Source organism: Rattus norvegicus, chromosome 1 (genome assembly GCF_036323735.1).
Source record: "Rattus norvegicus strain BN/NHsdMcwi chromosome 1, GRCr8, whole genome shotgun sequence".
Taxonomy (NCBI): Eukaryota; Metazoa; Chordata; class Mammalia; order Rodentia; family Muridae; genus Rattus; species Rattus norvegicus.
Genome location: NC_086019.1, coordinates 12217995 through 12236164, shown reverse-complemented (window position 1 = coordinate 12236164; position 18170 = coordinate 12217995).

Genomic DNA, 18170 nt, shown 5'->3' with positions numbered 1-18170 from the left:
TGTCTCCCTTTTCATTTCTGATTTTGTTAATTTGGACGCACTCTCTGTGTCCTCTCGTTAGTCTGGCTAAGGGTTTATCTATCTTGTTGATTTTCTCAAAGAACCAACTTTTGGTTCTGTTGATTCTTTCTATGGTCCTTTTTGTTTCTACTTGGTTGATTTCAGCTCTGAGTTTGATTATTTCCTGTCTTCTACTCCTCCTGGGTGTATTTGCTTCTTTTTGTTCTAGAGCTTTTAGGTGTGCTGTCAAGCTGCTGACATATGCTCTTTCCTGTTTCTTTCTGCAGGCACTCAGCGCTATGAGTTTTCCTCTTAGCACAGCTTTCATTGTGTCCCATAAGTTTGGGTATGTTGTATCTTCATTTTCATTAAATTCTAAAAAGTTTTTAATTTCTTACTTTATTTCTTCCTTGACCAGGTTATCATTGAGTAGAGCATTGTTCAATTTCCACGTATATGTGGGCATTCTTCCCTTATTGTTATTGAAGACCAGTTTTAGGCCGTGGTGGTCTGATAGCACGCATGGGATTATTTCTATCTTTCTGTACCTTTTGAGGCCCGTTTTTTGACCAATTATATGGTCAATTTTGGAGAAAGTGCCATGAGGAGCTGAGAAGAAGGTATATCCTTTTGCTTTAGGATAGAATGTTCTATAAATATCTGTTAAGTCCATTTGGCTCATGACTTCTCTTAGTCTGTCGACATCACTGTTTAATTTCTGTTTCCATGATCTGTCCATTGATGAGAGTGGGGTGTTGAAATCTCCCACTATTATTGTGTGAGGTGCAATGTGTGTTTTCAGCTTTAGTAAGGTTTCTTTTATGTATGTAGGTGCCCTTGTATTTGGGGCATAGATATTTAGGATTGAGAGTTCATCTTGGTGGATTTTTCCTTTGATGAATATGAAGTGTCCTTCCTTATATTTTTTGATGACTTTCAGTTGGAAATTGATTTTATTTGATATTAGAATGGCTACTCCAGCTTGCTTCTTCTGACCATTTGCTTGGAAAGTTGTTTTCCAGCCTTTCACTCTGAGGTAGTGTCTGTCTTTGTCTCTGAGGTGTGTTTCCTGTAGGCAGCAGAATGCAGGGTCCTCGTTGCGTATCCAGTTTGTTAATCTATGTCTTTTTATTGGGGAGTTGAGGCTATTGATATTGAGAGATATTAAGGAATAGTGATTATTGTTTCCCTTTATATTCATATTTGGATGTGATGTTATGTTTGTGTGCTTTCATTCTCTTTGTTTTGTTGCCAAGACGATTAGTTTCTTGCTTCTTCTAGGGTATAGCTTGCCTCCTTATGTTGGGCTTTACCATTTATTATCCTTTGTAGTGCTGGATTTGTAGAAAGATATTGTGTAAATTTGGTTTTGTCATGGAATATCTTGGTTTCTCCATCAATGTTAATTGAGAGTTTTGCTGGATACAGTAACCTGGGCTGGCATTTGTGTTCTCTTAGGGTCTGTATGACATCAGTCCAGGATCTTCTGGCCTTCATAGTTTCTGGCGAGAAGTCTGGTGTGATTCTGATAGGTCTCCCTTTATATGTTACTTGACCTTTTTCCCTTACTGCTTTTAATATTCTTTCTTTATTTTGTGCGTTTGGTGTTTTGACAATTATGTGACGGGAGGTGTTTCTTTTCTGGTCCAATCTATTTGGAGTTCTGTAGGCTTCTTGTATGTCTATGGGTATCTCTTTTTTTAGGTTGGGGAAGTTTTCTTCTATGATTTTGTTGAAGATATTTACTGGTCCTTTGAACTGGGAGTCTTCACTCTCTTCTATACCTATTATCCTTAGGTTTGATCTTCTCATTGAGTCCTGGATTTCCTGTATGTTTTGGACCAGTAGCTTTTTCCGCTTTACATTATCTTTGACAGTTGAGTCAATGATTTCTATGGAATCTTCTGCTCCTGAGATTCTCTCTTCCATCTCTTGTATTCTGTTGGTGAAGCTTGTATCTACAGCTCCTTGTCTCTTCTTTTGGTTTTCTATATCCAGGGTTGTTTCCATGTGTTCTTTCTTGATTGCTTCTATTTCCATTTTTAATTCCTTCAACTGTTTGATTGTGTTTTCCTGGAATTCTTTCAGGGATTTTTGCGATTTCTCTCTGTAGGCTTCTACTTGTTTATTAATGTTTTCCTGTGTTTCCCTAAGTGTGTTCATGTCTTTCTTGAAGTCCTCCAGCATCATGATCAAATATGATTTTGAAACTGGATCTTGCTTTTCTGGTGTGTTTGAATATTCCATGTTTGTTTTGGTGGGAGAATTGGGCTCCGATGATGGCATGTAGTCTTGGTTTCTGTTGCTTGGGTTCCTGCGCTTGCCTCTCGCCATCAGATTATCTCTAGTGTTACTTTGTTCTGCTATTTCTGACAGTGGCTAGACTGTCCTATAAGCCTGTGTGTCAGGAGTGCTGTAGACCTGTTTTCCTCTCTTTCAGTCAGTTATGGGGACAGAGTGTTCTGCTTTCGGGCGTGTAGTTTTTCCTCTCTACAGGTCTTCAGCTGTTCCTGTGGGCCTGTGTCTTGAGTTCACCAGGCAGCTTTCTTGCAGCAGAAAATTTGGTCTTACCTGTGGTCCCGAGGCTCAGGTTCGCTTGTGGGGTGCTGCCCAGGGTCTCTCTACAGCGGCAGCAACCAGGAAGACCTGTGCCGCCCCTTCCGGGAGATTCAGTGCACCAGGGTTCCAGATGGTCTTTGGCTTTTTCCTCTGGCGTCCGAGATGTGTGTGCAGGGAGCAGTCTCTTCTGGTTTCCCAGGCTTGTCTGCCTCTCTGAAGGTTTAGCTCTCCCTCCCACGGGATTTGGGTGCAGAGAACTGTTTATCCCGTCTATTTCTTTCCGGTTCCGGTGGTGTCTCAGGCAGGTGTCCTGCTGCTCCTGGGCCCTCCTCCACGGGAGCCCAGAGGCCTTATACAGTTTCCTCTTGGGCCAGGGATGTGGGCAGGGGTGAGCAGTGTTGTTGGTCTCTTCCGCTCTGCAGCCTCAGGAGTGCCCACCTGACCAGGCGGTTGGGTCTCTCTCTCACCGGGTCTGGGAGCAGAGAGCTGCTGCGGGCCGGGATCCGCGGGTGTGGGACTTCCGGTAAACACAGAACGTGCCCGGTCCTAGAGAAATTCTGCTTCCGTGTGTCCCAAGCTCACCAGGCAGCTTTCTTGCAGCAGAAAATTTGGTCTTACCTGTGGTCCCGAGGCTCAGGTTTGCTCGTGGGGTGCTGCCCAGGGGCTCTCTGCAGCAGCAGCAACCAGGAAGACCTGTGCCGCCCCTTCCGGGAGCTTCAGTGCACCAGGGTTCCAGATGGTCTTTGGCTTTTTCCTCTGGCGTCCGAGATGTGTGTGCAGGGAGCAGTCTCTTCTGGTTTCCCAGACTTGTCTGCCTCTCTGAAGGTTTAGCTCTCCATCCCACGGGATTTGGGTGCAGAGAACTTAGTTGATACTTCTTAAAATGTTTTATTTATTTTTATAATATTGTTGATGATGATGTTTTTGTTGTTATTTGGTTTAACTAGTCGGGGTTTTGTGTGTGTGTGTGTGTGTGTGTGTGTGTGTGTGTGTGTGTGTGTGCGCGCGCGTGCCCATGCACACACGTACATGTGTGTAGCCTTTGTTGCCCTGTAACTCACTTCATAGACATAGCTGGTCTTGAAATCAGGAGATGCCTCTACCTCCCAGAGTGCTGGGATTAAAGCAATGTGCCACTACGTCCTGGACACGCAAAATATTATATCATTAAATTGTTATATCTAGATGACATAATGGTTCACATCTATAAACTTGAACTTGGGGACAGAGGCAGGAGATCTGATATGAGTTCAAAGGTAGCTGAGTCTAAAGAGAGAGATTCTAAATAAAAAAACAATCAAGCAAATAAAATATTTATGATTGTTAACCCCAAAATTAGAAGTTAGTTTCCAATTGTTACCTATTAATCATATTGAGTCAAGAATAATAGGGAATTTTATAGTTTACTTCCTTCTTCTAGACTTGCTTCCTTTCATCCTCTTTTCTTTCTTTTCTATGTGAGTATATTTGTAAGCAAATTTTTCCTACAGTCAGTCTGCTTCTCATTTATAGCAAATTTTATTTTTTGAAAGTGAATATTTTCCATTGGAAGTCATTTGATTACACGTTTCAGTTAGGAAGGACTCTCATATCCATATTGTACATATTTAACAACGAAATTTATTGAGTGAGTAAAATATACTTAATGAACATCTGCAGAAGCAAAGAGAAAATTAGATATCATCCTGTCTGGAGACTAAACAATGTTAACATTTAATGACTTCTATCACATTAAAGGGCTCCAGAAAGAGAAAATTATATTATCATGTTAAAAGTTAAAGTAAAAAGAGACTCTATTTTTTGGACATAGGAATCTTGTTTCTATGTTATGTCAACACTGAATAATATTTTCAATTTTACTAACATATGAGTACATACCAAAATGTTCTTCCCATGACTCCTTCCAAAATTCACTGCCATAAGACTCAACAAAAACACTAATAATTATTAGTGTGTTCCAGGATCAAAGTGTTTTCTTGGCCAATGGGACAGAACAATTTTCTAACAATTATTTTCTAACAATTACATTTTGCCAACATGTGGATAGAATAATGACAAAGATTCTATTTCAATTTTCCATCTTCTCTGGAAGAGCTTTTTAGCAGTAATAAAAGGAAGACTACAGTTATTTACAGACTATCGGGGAGATTTTCCAGGAATCTCAGACATTCCTGTATGTCTACAGAGTGAGTTCATATGATTTCAATTTGAAAGTGTATCAATAAGCAAATGAAATTTTTTAGCCAAATCCTCCTTGAGAATAATCTGGTCTAGATATTCTGGAATGGGTAGTGTAAATAAATTCACTATACTCTAGAAATTGCAAACATTTCATCGAATGTCCTAGTTCTTTTTTTTTTAATAAATTGATTTTCTAGGAGGGTCTAATGATCTAATTCAGACTTCTTTTACTAGAGTAACTATATGCATGTAGCTAGTGTTGCTCATGATAATTGCAGGTATTTTAGTATAGCTACATTTTAGAAAAAAACAACTTATTTTATAATTAAGAAAATTATTATAAAATTTATTCATATTTTAACATATTGATTTTTTCTGAATCACTGAGTTCATTGGCTTTAGCACATTATCATGCCCTGTATTAAAGGTAGAAAAAAACCCAAGACTTACATAGATTCCAAATCATAGAGTGCTATCATACTATTAAAGTTCCATTTGTGTATCTAAATATAGATGACCTAGATTTCAGGAAGGAATAGTCTCGCAGGCAATATTTGTTCATATTTAGGCAATTCCTAGCAGAGTAGTTCTCTTGCAGTATTTTGATATAGTTTGCCTGTTGTGGCTTAAGCTATTGTTTTTCTTCTACACTTTAATTGGAACAATTTATGTCTAAAATATGTATGCCACTCAAAGAGCAAAAGCACTGACAAGATAGAAATCATGATGATCAGTTTCGATTAATTTTATAGGGGAGCAAGGCTTATAAATTCCCAATAAAATCATTTTCTTCATTGTTAGAATTTTGAAAAATACAGTGCAGTGAAGTATTAAATCTTCCCCTTAAAATATTTTAATACTCATTTGACAAGTATTGTTAGAATTTCTTAGCCTGAAGCAAACAAAAGAGCTATGGTTTGGTATGAAGAAGAATGAGAAATTCTTTTATCAAGTATCAAGAGCAATACTGAATCCTTCAACTGATAGAGGACTACTAAATATTTTATTCCTTACATTGGGCATTTCTCCAACTAAAGTCATTTTTTTCTATGATTTATCCTCTTAGACAGTTAATACCCATACAGGGAACATTGGCAAGGACATTCTTCAATATACTGCCTCATTTGTGTTTCAGGCTAGAATACTAACAGTGAAGAGAAAACTCATTCACACTGTGTGATTTCCTGCTCAAGTCCCACAATCCTGAATTCAAATCCTCTCAAATATATCAAGAGTCAATTGTACTACAATTTACCATACATAAATTATCAAACTAAAGTTGATCTAAGGCATGATAGCCCACGTAAAATTAGTTATATTTGGGCACATATAGTACTGAGAAAAGCAGTGAAGGTTAAAAAACCTTGAACACATACTTGGGGCTTCAAAAATATGGGAAAGAAAGATAGATGAAATGAGTATAAGGATGTATATTCAAATTCTAAATACTGGCCCCAAGATCTGGTTTTCCTTTTCTGTTACCTCAAGTAGATCCTTAGGGAGGAGGTGATCCTCATGCATATCAAATGATGTTATGTAAACTTACTCTCCAAATTGATCGGTCAATAAAAGCTAAAGAATATGATTGGACAGTAGATAGAGGTTGGCTGGTTTTCAGTTACCTGGCTTTGGGTTACAGGGAGAATCCGGAGGAGAAGAAAGGAACCTAAGTGAGGAGGCAGCTGCCAAGAGGGGAGATGGACCATGAGCACGTGACCAGGAGAAAGAGCAAGTAACCAAGGACCTATGACTGGGACAGAAGGTAAAATAGCTCTAAAATCTGCCCAATCTAGGTTAACACTTTGTAAATAACACACTTGGATTGTATGTCATTTAGACGGTGTAGCTAGAATGATTAATTCCTTCTACAGAGGAGTTTGAGGCTTAAGTAACTTTGGTAGAAATAAAGGGGTAATGGCAGAGAACACAAATTAATTTTGGAATGCTTCCATATATTAAATTCAATAAAGAAGGCTTTACTTTATGAGGATATTTTCCTTGGACCTAAGACAATGATCATTCATGTTTTTATCTATGTTTCTCTCCATGGTCTCCATCCAGTTTTCCATAACATAAGATTATGTGCTTGATTTATGAGTGCTTTCTCAGGACCATGGAGACTGACAATCAGAATACAGAGTATGATGCTAATCAAGTTTTGATAAACACTCTCCTTCAGATTACTATTTTTTGTTTTATCCCCATGACACAGAACAATGTATAACAAAGATCTCTAAGAATTTTGGAGTAGTTTCTTTAGGGAACATTCCACCATCATCTCCTATCTAAGTTCTCATTATCAGATATTATTGACAAACAGGATTTCATCAGAGGAATTGTGAGGGACAGCAGCAACAAAAAATCTCTATATCCCAGGATTTCTTCCAAAAGTGCAAGGATTCTCACACTATCTTATGCTTGTCCTTACTTAAGCATTTGGGATAATGACCTTGTTTTAAGGATGTCTGTGAAAGGCAAATAGAATCTGCTTCAGTGATGTTTCCACAACGTTTAAGGAGCAACCTAAAGAAAATGAAATAACAAAACTGGAGGAAAATGGAAAAGAAATATGGTAATATCTACTTCCTGTATTTTATGTGTTACTTTTACCAAGGATTTGGGGAAGGGTTTGAAAAGAAAAAAGTATTCTCACTAGATAGAGTGTGATATCAAGTGTCTCTCATAAGGTTTAACATTTCATGTAAAGTAAGATCACTTATATAAAAACAAAACATGTTTGATAACAGGTAAAATCCCAACTAAATGTATCTTCATACGAACCGTCAAACTATGTTAATATTAATTTTTATTTGATATATTTATTTTGATTTATGTAAAGATTTTTTTCCTTTGGTGTACTTTACAAGTATTGGCTTGGTTTATAAAATCACATAAAAGTTAAGCCATAATCATAAACAGAATATTATTAAACATAAGTAAACATGAAATTACTTAAATGAGATCTAGCATGTAGAGTGCTATTAAAGTGAGAGAAAACTAGTAAATCACCTTAATGGGAACTGATATACATGGAGTGAATATTTCACAAAGCAGTACAAGCTGCCCCAGGTTCTGGGAGTACTGTCAGTGTACTAGCAACCCAGCCCCTTTTTTTCTTTTTTCTTTTAATTGGATATTTTTATTTACATTTCAAATGTTATTACCTTTCCTGGTTTCCCATCCATAAGTGCCCTATGCCATCCCCCTCACTCCTCTTCTATAAGAGTGTTCCCCCTCTCAAACCCATTCCTTCCCGCCTCCCTGCCATAACATTCCCCTACACGGGTGGGGGGCAGTGTCCAGTCTCGGCAGGATCAAGGACTTCTCCTCCCATTGGTGTCCAACATAGTCATCTTCTGCTAAATATGCAGCTGGAGACGTGGGTCTGTTCATGTGTACTCTTTGGATAGGAGTTTAGTCCCTGGGAGCTCTGGTTGGTTGGTATTGTTGTTCTTATGGGGTTGCAAGCTCCTTCAGCTCCTTCAATCCTTTCTTGAAACCCACCAGTGGAGATCCTGTTCTCAGGTCAATGGTTTGCTTCTAGCATCCACCTCTGGATTTGTCACACTCTGTCTGAGCCTTACAGGAGACAGCTATATCAGGCTCCTATCAGCATGTACTTCTTGGCTTCATCAATATTCTGTAATATGTATAGGCTGGATCCCCAGGTGGTGCAGGCTCTGAACGGCCATTCCTTCAGTGTTTTTTTGTTTGTTTGTTTGTTTGTTTGTTTTTTGTGATTGGGTTACCTTACCCATGATGATATTTTCTAGTTCTACCCAATTGCCTGTGAACTTCATGAAGTCACTGTTTTTGTGTAGATGTACCACATTTTCTGTATCCATTTTTCTGTTGAAAGGTATCTGGGTTCTTTCCAGCTTCTGACTATTATAAATAAAGCTGCTATGAACATATTGGAGCATGTGTCTTTGATGTATGTTGGAGCATCATTTGGATATATATGCCCAGGAGTGGTCTTCAGGTAGTACACTGTCCAATATTCTGAGGAATAACCAGACTGATTTTCAGAGTATTTGTACCAGCTTGGAATCCCACCAACAATGGAAAAGTATTCCTCTTTCTCCACATCTAAGCCAGCATCTGTTGTCACCTGAGTTTTTGACCTTAACCATTCTGACTGGTATGAGGTGAAATCTCAGGATTGTTTTGATTTGTATTCCTTGAGGACTAAGCATGTTGAAAATTTCTTTAGGTACTTCTAAGGCATTCAATATTCCTCAGTTGAGAATTCTTTGTTTAGCTCTGGACCCCATTTTTAATACGGTTATTTGATTCTTTAGTCTGACTTCTTGAGTTCTTTGTACATATTGGATATTAGGCTTCTATCAGTTGTAGTATTGGTAAAGATCTTTTTCTTTTGTTTGCATTTTCCCACACAACCAGCTTAAGCCTATCTGGGTTCCTGCCAAAAACGTCTAACACTACCCCACCAACCAAGAAGATGGCCTGCCTTTCACTGGCAGACCAAAGACCTAAGAAGATGAGTAGGTGGGGAAACATCACATCCAGAGGGACAGGAAGACCTCCTGGAAGGACATTCATGCCCTGGCGACAGCTGCCCAGACCATGTGTCCTCAATAAGCTCCCCTCTCCTCTGTTTTTATGGCTATTATTGTCATTCTTCATGCTAACTCTGCTACTGTCCAGCCTCTTCAAAGCATTCCCAACACATAGCACTAGCGATTCTATGCTAGGGAAAGCTACAACAGATATAACAAAGTTATAGGAACCTCGCACTGTCCACTTGAAGGATGTCATACCAGGATTGAGATCCCTCTACACCCACACTCCATCTCCACTATCCCCAGTTCTTTCCTTTGCTTTCCTTACAGAAACATGGGTGAGTGTCTCCAGGAGGTCTCCACATACAGAGGTTGCAGACATTGGAGCTGCAAAAGAGAATCTGCCAGCCAAGGTAGCACTATGCTCGAAAACCTTAAAACTCATTTTCAGCTCTCCATTAACAATCCATGGGATGAATGTAGGCAAATCTGAGTGATGGCTATGCCAAATACGTGGTAGCTGACCTGCATATCTCCTTTCTCCACATCAGTTTTTTCTTATGCTAACATGATCCAACAGGAAAATCAGTCTTGGAAGGAACTCTGAGCAACCCTCCCCTGGCTACAGTACATCCAATATGCAGCTGACCTCCTTCCCTTAACCACCCACCCCAAATCTTCCCAATGCTTTTGTTGTACTTTGCTCTCCTGACCATTATTAGCAGCCATCCTCATTAGCATTTCCCTCTATAACTCCATGAACCCTTACCCACAAGGAAAGAACAGAACATTCCTATTTTTTACCTACCCCCACCTCTTTGGCTCATAGAGATCTCTTCAATAACCCATTCTATGTGTCAGTGACATCACCATCACCAAATCTGTATGTGTTTACCCTCCTGCCCTCCTCTTGTGCAAAGGCACTACAGATGCCTATATTAACCCCCCTTTTCATTCCTGCACCCTTGTAATAATTGTCCCACAGGTTTATCTCTAGAAACCTGAAGAACTCACCTTGCAGCTAGGAGGAAGCCAGAAGTAGAGAGAGTTCTTCATGCCTCTACTCATTGGACTAGGCCTTGCTGTCTCACTGGATACAACAGGAACCATTAGAGCAGCCCTTGTCAAAACACATCTGGCTACCGACTTACAGGACAAGATTGACTAGGCAATGGCTTCCACTACAGAGAACCTTGAGTCTCTTCAATGCCAGATAACCTCTTTAGCAGGATTTGCTCTCCAAAAGCAAAGAGCCATTGACTTACAGACTGCTGAACAGAGAGGGACTTGCATTTTACTGGGGGAGGAATGTTGCTTCTATGTCAATGAATCTGGGCTGGTAGAACAAAATATACAGATGCTCAAAGAGCTCCTGGGAAAGTTCTGGGCATGCTCTACTCCCAACACCCTTTCCCCTTGGTACTCTTACCCCTTGATAGATTGGATTCTTCCATTCCTTGACCCCCATACTTGCCATTGGAACCTTAATTCTCTTGATGCACTGTCTCATTCAGTTTCTAAAGCAGCAGATGAGTAACATTGCTAAGTTCACTACCAATCCTACCAATCAGGTCTTGGTTCAGTATCAAACTGTTCCCAACATAGGAGACAGTTTTTCTGATGATACATCTCACTTTTTATAGGTAAAGGAGGAGTTGTGGGGTGGCTGGTTGTCCAAGGTATCCTGAATCCTGGTCGAGACTGGTCGAATCTCTGGAAACCCAAATAGGGATGGCAGGCATATTCTCAGCCTCCTATACCAGGGTCTCGCTAGCTGCAGTCCCCCACAAACCCCTGTAGAGAAGTTTGAGACAGACCAAGTCATATAGAGCAGTGCCCCAAGCCCCTCCTCCACCAGGACATAACCACAGGTCATATAGGCTCAAGATAAATCAGTCCTAGAGACAGGAACATGCCCCCAAATATGTAGATGAGATGTCCCTCTGTGCTTCCAGGGACTAAGCCACTACCCAAAGACTATGCATGGACTGACCCTGGGCTCCAACTGCATAGGTAGCAATGAATAGCCTAGTAAGGGCACCAATGGAAGGGGAAGCCCTTGGTCCTACCAAGGCTGGACCCACAGTGAATGGGGTTCTTGGGAGGGGAGGGTGATAATGGGGGGAGGATGGTGAGGGGAGCACCCATATAGAAGGGGAGGGGCTAGAGGGATGTTGGCCTGGAAACAGGGGAAGGGAATAACATTTGAAATGTAAAGAAATACCAAATTTAATAAAGATGAAAAAAAGACTGTATTTAAGGGTCATTTTCAGAATTAAAGGTGTGCAAGGATCATTCTATCATCTGAGAGCTTCTGTCACAAGAACTGTAACACTGCCACTTGGGGAAGAGATCTACTCTCCCAAAATCACCACCTGCACCCCTCACTGGCTAGTATGTCTCCTGCTGGCTAATCCTGGCCTGAAATGGAAGCAGAACAACATCGGCCCAAGTTCTTTTCCTTTCTCCTGGACTTGCAAATCCAACAAGACCTGAAATCTCTGTAGAAAGCCTCCGGCACCGAGGCCCACCATTTGCTTTAAGTTTCTCTCTACTTAGTTTGATGTTGGCTACTGGCTTGCCATATGGGGCTTGAATTCCTAATCTTTCCAAGACCTCTAGCATGAAGGTGTGTTGAATTGTGTCAAATGCTTTCTCAGCATCTAATGAAATGACAATGTGTTTTTTTTTCTTTCAGTTTGTTTATATAGTGGATTACACCGGTGGATTTCTGTATGTTGAATCATCCTGGCATCCCTGGGATGAAGCCTACTTGATGATGATGGATGACTCTTTTGATGTGTTCTTTGATCAGATTTTGAGAATTTTATTGAGTAATTTTTGTATCGATGTTCATAAGGGAAATTGGTCTGAAGTTCTCTTTTTTTGTTGGATCTATGTGTGGTTTAGGTGTAAGCATAATTGTGGCTTCATACAAGGAATTGGGTATGTTCCTTCTGTTTCTATTTTGTGGAATAGTTTGGACAGAATTGGTATTAGGTCTTCTATAAAGGTCTGATATTATTCTACACTAAAACAATCTGGTCCGGGGCTTTGTTTGTTTGGGAGACTTTTAATAGCTGTTTCTATATCTTTAGGAGTTACAGAGCTATTTAGAGGGATTATATGATCCTGATTTAACTTTGCTATCTGATATTTGTCTAGAAAATTAGTCATTTCCTCCAGATTTTCAATTTTTGTTGAATATAGGCTTTTGTAGTAGGATCTGATGATTTTTTGAATTTCCTCGGATTCTGTTGTTATGTCTCCCTTTTCATTTCTGATTTTGTCAACTTGGATATTGTCTCTGTGCCGTCTGGTTAGTCTGGCTAAGGGTTTTTCTACCTTGTTGATTTCCGCAAGGAACCAGCTCCTGGTTTTGTTGATTCTTTAAATAGTTTATTTGTTTCAAATTGGTTGATTTTTCCCCGGAATTTGATTATTTCCTGGTTTCTACTCCTATTGTGTGTATTTGCTTCTTTTTGTTCTAGAGCTTTTAGGTGTGCTGTCAAGCTGCTGACATATGCTCTCTGCAGTTTCTTTCTGCAGCCACTCAGAGCTGTGACTTTTCCTCTTAGCACTGCTTTCATTGTGTCCCATAACTCTGAGTATGTTGTGCCTTCATTTTAATTAAATTTTAAAAAGTCTTGAATTTCTTTCATTATTTCTTCCTTGAGCAAGTAGAGTGTGGTTGTTCAACATTCCTGGGTATATGGGCTATCTGCTATTTTTGTTGTTATTGAAGACCAGCCTTAGTGCATGATGATCTAATAGGATACATGGGATTATCTAAATCTTCTTGTATCTGTTTAGGCCTGTTTTGTGACCAATTATATTGTCAATTTTGGAGAAAGTACCATGAGGTGCTAATAAGAACCTTTTGTTCTATGATGCTCCAACATACAACAAAGACACATGCTACACTATGTTCATAGCAGCCTTATTTATAATAGCCAGAAGCTGGAAAGAACCCAGATGGCCTTCAATAGAGGAATGGATTCAAAAAATATGGTACATCTACACAATGGAGTACTACTCAGCTATCAAAAACAATGACTTCATGAAATTCATAGGCAAACAGAATGAACTAGAAAATATCATCGTGAGTGAGGTTACTCAATCACAGAAAAACACACTTGATATGCACTCATTGATAAGTGGATATTAGCCAAAAAGCTCAAATTACCCAAGACGCAATTTACAGACACCAGGAAGCTCAAGAAAAAGGATAACCAAAATGCAGATGCTCCCACTCCTTCTTAAAAGGGGAAAACAATATCCATAGGAGGGGGATATAGAAACAAAGTTTAGAGCAGAGACTCAAGGGATGGCCATTCAGAGTCTGACACACATGTGGCCCATAAATATACAGCCACCAAAACTAGATAAGTAGATTAAGCTAAAAATGCATGGGGAAAGGTATTGAATATAGATATCTCCTGAGAGACACATCTAGAGCATGTCCAATACAGAGGTCAATGCTAGCAGCAAACCACCAAACTGAGAATAGGACACACTTGGTGGGAATCAGAGGAAATATTGAACGAGTTGAAGGAGCTTGCAACCCCATAAAAATAACAATGCCAACCAACCAGAGCTTCCAGGTACTAAACCACTACCAAAAGATTATACCTGGACTGACCCAGGGCTCCAACTGCATATGTAGCAGAGAATAGCCTTGTTGGGGCATCAGTGGAAGGGAAAGCCCTAGGTCTTGCCAAGGTTGGATTCCCCCAGTGCAGGAGAATATGGGGAAGGACAATAAAGGGGATGTATGAGGGGACTACCCATGTGGGGGAGGGGGAGGGAAGGGAATGGGGGTTTATGGACTGGAAACCGGGAAGGGGAATAACCTTTGAAATGTAAGTAAAGAAATATATAGTAAAAAAATTAAAAAAAGAAATTTTCTATAAATATCTTTTATATCCAATTGGCTCATAATTTGTTAGTTTCTCTATGTCTCTGGTTAGTTTCTGTTTCAATGATCTATCCACTGGTGAGAGTGGCCTGTTAAAATCTCCCACTGTTATTGGGTGAGGTGCAATGCGTGCTTTCAACTTTAGTAAGGTTTCTTTTATGAATGTAGGTGCCCTTAAATCTGGAGCATGGATATTCAGGATTGAGAGTTCATCCTGGTGGATTTTTCCTTTGATGAACATGGAGTGTCCTTCCTTACTTTTTTGATAACCTTTGGTTTGAAAGTCGATTTTATTCAATATTAGAATGGCTACTCCAGCTTGTTTCTTGGGACTATTTGCTTGACAAATTGTTTTCCAGCCTTATACTCTGAGGTAGTGTCTGTCTTTTCCTGTAGGCATCAAAATGCTGGGCTTCTGGATAGTCTATTAGTCTATGTCCTTTTATTGGGGAAATGAGTCCATTGATCGTAAGAGATATTAAGAAATAGTGATTGTCGTTTCCTGTTATTTTTATTGTTAGAGGCGGAATTATGTTTGTGTGTCTCTCTTCTTTTGGGTTAGTTGAAAGAAGATTACTTTCTTGATTTTTCTAGGGTGTAGTTTCTCTCCTTGTGTTGGAGTTTTCCATCTATTATCCTTTGTAGTGCCAGATTTGAGGAATAATATTCTGTAAATTTGGTTTTGTCATGGAATATCTTTGTTTCTCCATCTATGTTAATTGAGAGTTTTGCTGGATATAGTAGCCTGGCTGGACATCTAGCCAGGATATTCTGGCTTTCATCTTCTCTAGTGAGAAGCCTGGTATAATTCTGATAGTTCTGTCTTCATATGTCACTTGAACTTCTTTCCTTACTGCTTTGAATATTCTCTTTGTTTTGTGCATTTGATGTTTTGACTATTGTGTGACAGAAGGAATTTCTTTTCTGGTCCAATCTATTTTGAGTTCTGTAGGCTTCATGTATGATTATGAGCATCACTTTCTTTATGTTAGGGAAGTTTTCTTCTATCATTTTGTTGAAGTTATTCACTGGCCTTTTAAGTTGGAATCTTCGTTCTCTTCTATACTCATTATCCTTAAGTTTGACCTCAATATGTCCTGGATTTCTGGGTGAATTTGGTTTAGGAGCTTTTTGTGTTTTAGATTATCTGTGACAATTTTGCCAATGCTTTCTACAGTATCTTCTGCTCCCGAGATTCTTCTATTTCTTATATTCTGTTGGTTATGCTTGCATCTATGACTCCTGATCCCTTTCCCAGGTTTTTATCTCCAGGGTTGTCTCCTTTTGTGCTTTCCTTATTGTTTTTATTTCCATTTTTTAAATCCTGGATTGTTTTTGTTCAATTCCTTCACCTGTTTGGTTGTGTTTCTTTGTAATTCTCTTAGGGACTTCTGTGTTTCCTCTTTAAGGGCTTCTACTTGTTTACCTGTGTTGTCCTATATTTCTTTAGGACATATTTATGTCCTTCTTAAGGTCCTCTATCATCATCATGAGATGTGATTTTTAAATCCAAACCTTGCTTTTCCCTTGTGTTTGGATATCCATTATTTGCTTTGGTGGGAGAACTGGGTTCTGATGATGCCAGCTAGTCTTGGTTTCTGTTGCTTAGGTTCCTGGGCTTACCTTTCACCATCAGGTTGTCTCTTGTGTTAATTTGGCTTGCTGTCTCTGACCGAGGCTTGACCCTCCTGTAAGCATGTGTATCAGCACTTTTGTAGACTTGTTTTCTTTCAGCCAGATCTGGTTACAGAGTGTTGTGGGCCCGGGTCAGCTCTGAGTGCAGGGAGAAACTGGAAGAGTCCTGTCCCACACTGGTTCTGAGTTCCTGTGTCCTGATGCCTTCAAGAAGGTTGCTTGGGAAAAAAGATTTGTTCTTATCTCTTCTCTCAGGTGTGTTAGCGCTCCTGGCAACTGGGTTTCAGCTCTGAGCACAGACTGTAAGGGTCCCGCCTCTAACTGCTCCTAGTTTCCCGTGCCCAGAGGGTACAGAGGGCATGAGACAGGTTCCTCCTGGGCCAGGAATGTGAGCAAAAGTTGTTGTCTCCTCTGAGCTCTCATGATTGTCCACACTTATGAAAGTTCAGCTTTCTCTGTGTACCCCTTAAATGCTGGTCTTAGTTGCCTTGTACTGCCCACATCCCTGGTCTTCTGTGGCAACCTATTTCCAATGATTAAGTTACCTGAAGAGTAGAAGTTTACACATTTTGATTTACCAAGCAGTAATTTCCAAACCAGTTTGGTTTCGTTTTCTTTCTCCTCTCCTCTCTTCTCCTCTCCTCTCCTCTCCTCTCCTCTCTTCTTCTTCTTTGTCTTCTTCCTTGTCTCCTTCTTCTTCTTCTTCTTCTTCTTCTTCTTCTTCTTCTTCTTCTTCTTCTTCTTCTTCTCTCTCTCTCTCTCTCTCTCTCTCTCTCTCTCTCTCTCTCTCTCAGCTGGCACAATGCTGGCCATGGGGAACTCATTATATTAATATGTAGAATACAGATATGTCACAAAACAATAATAATGCACATGTCAAAATTTTTATGAAATAGCATTACATAATGGTTGATTACTACTCAATTGAAGATTATAGAGAGATAATGAAATTCTAAATGAATGAATGAATACATTTGAAAGACAATAGGCAGATGAAAGGATTTCATAAATTTCTTTTATTTGTATTATTTAGCTATCTTAATATGCACATAAACATTTGCATATGAACAGACATATCCACCTTGATATTTTCTACCTACCTATATCAAAATCTCTATCTATACATGTATACATATACAAAACTACATAAAGATATGCATTAACACACATGTACACATATACACATCTATATATGCATATATAACTATACAACATGTACCATGTACACACATCTATACACCATATAGACGTACAAATACTCATATACATATATGTTTTTGAATATCATATGTGGTTGTTTGAATATTCTTGGCCCCGGGGTGTGGCACTATTAGAAAGTATGGCCGTGTTGGAGTAGATGTGGCCTAGTTGGAGGATGTGTGTGCCATTGAGGGGCTGGGCTTTATGTCCCTCCTACTAGTTGTCTGGAAGTCAGTCACCTCCTTATTGCCCTCAGATCAAGATGTAGAACTCTCTGGTTCTTCTCTAGCACCATGTCTGCTTGCATGCTCTCATGCCTCCCACCATGAATATAAAGGATTGTAACTCTGAAAATGTAGGCCAACCTCAAAAAAATGTTGTGCTTTATGAAAATTTTCTTTGTCATGATGTCTCTTCACAATAATAAAATTCTAAAACACAATGATTACTAGATAAATTTTTGAGTGATATTAGAGTGAGTAGAACTCAAGGAAGTTACTTTATGTCTCAGTGCATACTCATAATCACATGGCTTTCATGTTCTCAGTTTTCAAATACTATTATTTCAATATTTTATAAAGTCATTTTAACTTGCAGTCACAGTACCCCTCCATCTACTCCTCCCAGGACCACCCTTTCAAATTCCTCCCCCTAATGCCCCTTCCCCTAATTCTCAGAGAAGGCAGATATCACCCCACCCTGGAATATCTAGTCAAAGCATGTATTCCAGGTAGGGAGTAAGGAATTCAGTGGCAGGGAACAAAAGCTGAGACACATATACCCCATTTTTTAGGGGACACACATGAAGACCAAGCTGCATATTTGGTACAAATGTGTAAGGGGCACAGCTCCAGACTCTGTATGCTTTCTGGTTAGTGACTCAGTCTCTATAAAGCCCCATGGAATGAGATTAGTCGACTAATGCTTCTTGTGGTATCTCTGATAGTTCCAGCTTGTACAATTCTATTCCCCACTCTTCCAGAAGACTCCTCAAGCTCTACCCAATATTTCACTATAAGTCTGTATTTGCCTCCATCTGCTGCTGGGCTGCTAGATGAAGCCTCCTGAGAGAAAGTTATGCCAGATTCCTGTCTACAAGCATAGCAGAGTATCATTAATAGTGTCAGGGGTTGACTCTCTCACATGAGATGAGT